Source organism: Phaethon lepturus, unplaced genomic scaffold, assembly GCF_000687285.1.
Source record: "Phaethon lepturus isolate BGI_N335 unplaced genomic scaffold, ASM68728v1 scaffold10370, whole genome shotgun sequence".
NCBI lineage: Eukaryota > Metazoa > Chordata > Aves > Phaethontiformes > Phaethontidae > Phaethon > Phaethon lepturus.
In genome coordinates this window covers 82,058-88,239 of record NW_010509832.1, presented here as the reverse complement: position 1 = coordinate 88,239, position 6,182 = coordinate 82,058, and positions in this window count along the sequence as shown.

The window sequence follows — 6,182 nt, the reverse complement described above, 5'->3', positions numbered from 1 at the left end:
CTCGTTAGAGCAGCTATTCTGCTCCGAAAGGTGCAGGGCAAGTGGCGCAGTTTGCCAGCAGCCCACTGTGCGACCCTGACTAGTGACACGACCCTGTAGAGTGACACAGTCCAATTTCGGGAGTAATGGAGGAGGGTCAGATCTGAATTTCTGGAGGCTCTTTCTCAAGACTTGACACCAAATCTTGACTTTAGACAGGGTTATTTGCCAGCAAATACACACATAGCTCTACCACAAATGCTACCTAATCAGCCATCTCGTGTCTCATTTTAGAAAGGCAAAGAATGATGTAGATGGAAACATCCTGTGGACACACCTGACGTTTTTAAGGCCTGTAGAGCCACACCGTAAGAGATGTCCACACTGTTTCTCTGTGTCCATCCAATATTCATTTAGGTATGACGCTTGATTCAGCTCCATGCAATAAGAGATACCCTGTCAGAATTGTTTCCTTAGGAGCTGTGCAGCAAGGATGTCTGCAGAAATATTTCTCTAGGTAATAGGCCACATTTCACCAGCCACCGCAGTAAAGTCATGGCGTTCCCAGACATGAGTCTATCCACCTGTGCCCTGGGTAACTTCCGCTAGTGCCCACCCCCACCACTTGGACTTTGTATAGTACCCCAGAGGCTCCCTGTTGAAACCAGCGTAAAAAATACGAGAAAAAAATTACTATAAAACAGGAGTGAGTCATAAATGCAATTAATAAAGCACCACAAATGTCAGTGTATAGTATTTTTAATTCATGTATGATTAGTTTATTTTTGCTTTATTTAACTATAAGAAAGGATAAATAAATAATTAATAATATTCAGTAGTCATTAAAAGAGCTCTGCACTAGATATTATCCCCATCCATCACTCAGATGAGTTGGATGAAAGAAACTTTATCAGGCTTTTTTGTGAAACACAAACAATGTATTCCTAAAAGTCATTGTGTTGACACTGAAATCACAAACCCACAGGCAAAAAAGCCTGATCCTGCCAACGGGTTTATATGGGTGGAATTTTGACTTCTGGTCATTCCTATTAGCAAAAAGATCTTCCACAACTATAGTTTAACTAAATATTTGGAAACATAATGTAGGAAATACAGAGTTGATCTCAAATTAGCAGCAAAATTCCCACTAGTATCCCTAAAGCCAGACTTTAACCCATTATCTAGAAGTGTCTTTGAATGCACTGAGATAACAGCTCCATAAATGTTGATTTCCTTATGAAGTGGGGAGAAAGAGTTTGAACTCTCTTCACTAAGTTTGCCTGTGCACAGAGGTCTTTTATAATATAAATTTAAATACACAATCTGTTTTACAATGTTTTCCATCATCTCTCCTCTCCATATGTTCTCCCACTAGGAATCTAATGAGTTCTACATATGAGGGATGACAAGGGAATATGCCTGAGAAATAATTCCAGCAATTACGGCATATGGAGGCATTGTTTCTGAGTTGCTGTTGCCATGAACATTAGGCAGAGCATCTGGGACCAAATTCTGTCTACCTGCCCATGGACATTAGCAAAATCATCATCCTCCATTTGTAAATTCTGCTGAGGTAATCTGCCATACAGAGAGGATCATTTCATCAGCTTTATGATCAGAGAGCATATTGAAACACAGACCATTTATAGTTAGGAAAAAATGTTGCTATTCAGATGGAATAGTTTAAGATGGAAACCATTTTATCAGAAAATGATAGAGACACATCATCTTCTCTTCTCTTCTCTTCTCTTCTCTTCTCTTCTCTTCTCTTCTCTTCTCTTCTCTTCTCTTCTCTTCTCTTCTCTTCTCTTCTCTTCTCTTCTCTTCTCTTCTCTCCAAGAAGAACTATGAAGACCCTGTGTTCAGTCACAGGTCAGTATTTATTAAAAATTTTTTCTCATCACTACTGAAGTTTTGCAAGAACTGATTTGATCCCAGGTAAAGAGAAAATGACTGAATAAATTAAAAATAACAACAACAACAGAGAGACCCAAACTCTAAATCAGCAATAGGAATGATTATATTCTCTACAGCCAAATATTGGCAAGGCATCCACAATTAATAATAAAGAGAGAAACAGATTTTAAAAACTCCTTTATATGGAAACATAGCAACTAAAATAAGTAGGGTACATTTTGCAAGTTCTGGATATCAGATCTAAATACTAAGACATAAGGCTGGAGAATTCAAGTTCATTTTTTGTCATGTTTGTTATGACAGTTAGGAGAAAAGAGATCAAGAGATTCAGCCAATGTGATGATCTGGGGTGAACTTGAAACTGCACCTATTCATCATATTCAAGAAAAATGTCTCTGCAATGCGAGTAACATCAGTATTTTTACATATTGTTTTCCCAGGTGTGCAGTTGAAGCAGTGAAAGCAAAGCCGAAAATCCCATATTACAGGGTCTTTAGGTTGCCTCAGTGTTATAGGGAAAAAAAGAACGGCCCTGCTGTTACAGAGGATCTAAACAGAATTTTACAGTTATGAATATAAACATAATTTAAAGAGCTAATATAGAACTTTTACAGTTGGGGTTACATATAGGTAATAATATTCCTATTACATAAACTATTTCTTTAACTTGGGTAATAAACTAGTTTTCAGAACTGAAAATCAGATATATTTCACGCCTTTCAGTGATGGCTAGTACTGATGTGATTATCAATATTTAATCAAGAAAATCTATTATCAAGGAATAACTGGTTTTCCCTTCCCACTGCCACATGGAATTACCTGTGTAGTAGGGAGGAGATATGCAAAATAGAGGGAAGGTTCTTTAACCATTAACCTGAATAGGAAGAGGCATGTGAACTTTAATGAACTTGCTCATTCAGAATTTTCTGAGCAAAATGCTGAACACTCTCAACTGCAGCTGAAGACCTCATCGAAACTCCACTGAAATCACCAAGGCACCTTGCCATTTCTGCAGTCTGGCTTTAGAGCAAATCCCAGAGACATATGACACAGACCTTTCTATCACTCTAAAGAACAGGCCAAGGACCTCCTGTCACCACCACATCCCCAGCTTCAGGATGCTGACTGTACCTCGGTGCTCCCAAGCAGGATCCACATCCCCAGAATCCACATCTCTGGTGATGAAATCACACTACAGTGGTTTTGCCTAGCCTGGCAGCCCTCTAACAGCAGTCTGAGAAAGCAGAACAGTCGTTCCTATACAATAGTTTCAAGCTGTCACCATCAGCGATCCTCCTGCCAGATGGTCTTAAGTTAGTTTTGGATTAAGAAACATTGGCAACACTTGTCATCACCAGTCAAAACAGAGTTGCGGGAAATTCAGACTTTTCGTATACTACCTCTTGCAATCACTGCGTAAGCAGTGCAGATGAACACAGTAGATGCAAAACAAACAGCCATAGAAGACATTTTTGCTAAAATATTTGCAATGGCTGACTGTAAAGTGGTATCAGAAAGTTACATAACCTCTTACACAAACAAGATCAAAGGTGTAATTTGGAAATGTTTTCTCATTCTGTAATAGAATAAACAGAAAAGTTTCTCAGGATACAAACTGTTATAAAGACTAGCAAAGTGATAGGTAATTCTCATTATTCAGTTTAATACCACTGAAACTGTGAGAAATCATTTAATACCATCAGATTGTTCAAGTGTGACATGTTTGATACAGAGCTATCTAACTACTGGCAAAAAGAAACTAGAGATTAAGGCAATACTTCTATTACAAACCCAAACTGTGCTCCTTTTCCTCGCCAATATCTTGGTTAACAACAGATGTGTAAAATTCAAGGCATGAAGCAGCAAGCAGTAAACCAACAGAAAAAGATGCCAATCACATCTTTCTGTTTTGTTGTTATAAACATCCATGCATTACCTGGAAACTATAAAAGCCAGCTGTACAATCATAACGAGAAAAAAAATGCTGCATATATTTTTATGAAACCTAACAAAATAACATGCTTTATAGTAGATTTTTAGTTTCAAAACAAATCTATCTGATGCACTCTGTCTCCAGTTTTAAAGCATATAGATTCTACACAAAATAAAGCTGCATTGGCTTGGTGAAGTACTGAAACCCTACACCAGTGACATTCTTGAGCAGAGCTGGAGGAACCAAGAATTAAAAGATATAGGATAGATAGGAAGATTTAAAGGATACAGGATAACAGGTGGATGTAAAGGTAGTATCAGTGGTATCTGCAGCAATGCTGTTTCAAAGGTTAGCATTTATGACCAGTAAGCCACATACAACCAAAAGATAGTCCTGAATGTTTTTTAGGCTCTATTTTAGATTTATTAGACCTGGTTTGGAAATTTCGTTCATTAAGACTCATATCATTATTTCCCTTTTGTTCTGTTGAATTGATCCAATTTCAATTTAATATTGAAACGTGTGAACAAAGCAGCGAATTTTCTTTCCCTGTCGATGCAACACCACATGGAACTGCAGACTAGGACCTCATATTCTCTTGCAGTTCAGAGTTCTTGATGATTACTGAATCTGAAAGGTAACATGGATTTCCCTCTGATCATAATTCCTGGTCATCTTTGTAATAAGATGAAGCTAGATATATCAAATAATCTGGGAAGTAGTATATGAGGAATAAAGGAGTGACTGAAGTAGGATTCATCTTTACATGCCTACAACATGAATGCCCATAGCTGATCTAGTCACCTGTACTCCATTTTCTAAGGCAGCACTAGAACAGGCACTATGGGCAACTGAACCATGGCTCCCAGCTTGCTTTGAGATGCACAAGCAAAGTTCACTGTTGAACTGGCTTGTTGGGTTTTTTTTCTTTTAAACAGTTCAACAGATTAACCTGAAACATTACCTTTTCAGGAATGTCTACCATGTTCTTTTGGGCCCCTCACTACAAGAAGGATGTTGAGGTGCTGGAGCGTGTCCAGAGAAGGGCAACAAAGCTGGTGAGGGGGCTGGAGCACAAGTCTTATGAGGAGCAGTTGAGGGAACTGGGGTTGTTTAGTCTGGAGAAGAGGAGGCCGAGGGGAGACCTTATCGCTCTCTACAACTACCTGAAAGGGAGTTGTGGTGAGGTGGGTGTTGGTCTCTTCTCCCAACTAACTAGTGATAGGACAAGAGGAAATGGCCTTAAGTTGCGCCAGGGGAGGTTTAGATTGGATATTAGGAAAAATTTCTTCACTGAGAGAGTGGTCAGGCATTGGAACAGGCTGCCCGGGGAGGTGGTGGGGTTGCCATCTCTGGAGGTGTTCAAAAAGCGTGTGGAAGTGGCGCTTCAGGACATGGTTTAGGGGACATGGTGGCGCTGGATTAATGGTTGGACTTGATGATCTTGAAGGTCCTTTCCAACCTAGTCATTCTGTGATTGTGATTCTGTGATTGTTCTGATGCTACTGAAAAGGTCTAAATGAGAATTTTTCAGGTTTCCCATTTTGTGAAGAAAAAAACCATTTTTATTCAGTCTGGCCTGAAAACAACAGTACACCCACCAGAATTTCCCATGAGAATGCTAGCCCAGTTGTGCTAGATATCAGTTGTGCTAGATATCCATGAAAAAGGACCTTTCAAAGTGGTTGGAGACAGTCCCAGCTCTACTGAAGAAATCAACATAACCTTTGAGATTCTTGTTTACTGAAAAAAAATATTTTGTTCCGTGGGTAAACAGAATAGCTCTCCAAAGCACACATCCATACAGGGAACTCTATTTTATATTACAATTTTATTCACTTGTTATGAATATCCACAACATTAATCTACTCCAGATAATTTATTCAGTATATTTGAAAATCCATTTATTTTCACTTATTGATATGCATGTGTTACACTTGTATATAATACAGTATTTTCAGTGATGGTTTAAGAACAAAGAAACAAAGAAAACAAACATTGAGAAGCATGATATAGATTTTTGACCAAAGAGAGTCCGTATTCAGATTTTACGAAACAGCACATTTACACTTTGCACTGTCCCAGACAATCTCCTTAAGATGCTACCTTCTGTCCTGCACTTGTTAGCACAAATCCATACAATAATAATCCATCCTAAAATACTGAGTTACCTAGCTGCTGCTACAAAGAGTTTATCCTAATTAGATTTTAATCAGAAAAGAATATCTTTCCCTGCCAACATTCTTTATTATTTCTCAGCAGAATGATAGAATATACTTCTCAATTTTATTCCCAACAGTCATTTATTTTATTTAAGCTCTCCTGTGCAATAATACAGCAGAGGTAATGAAAT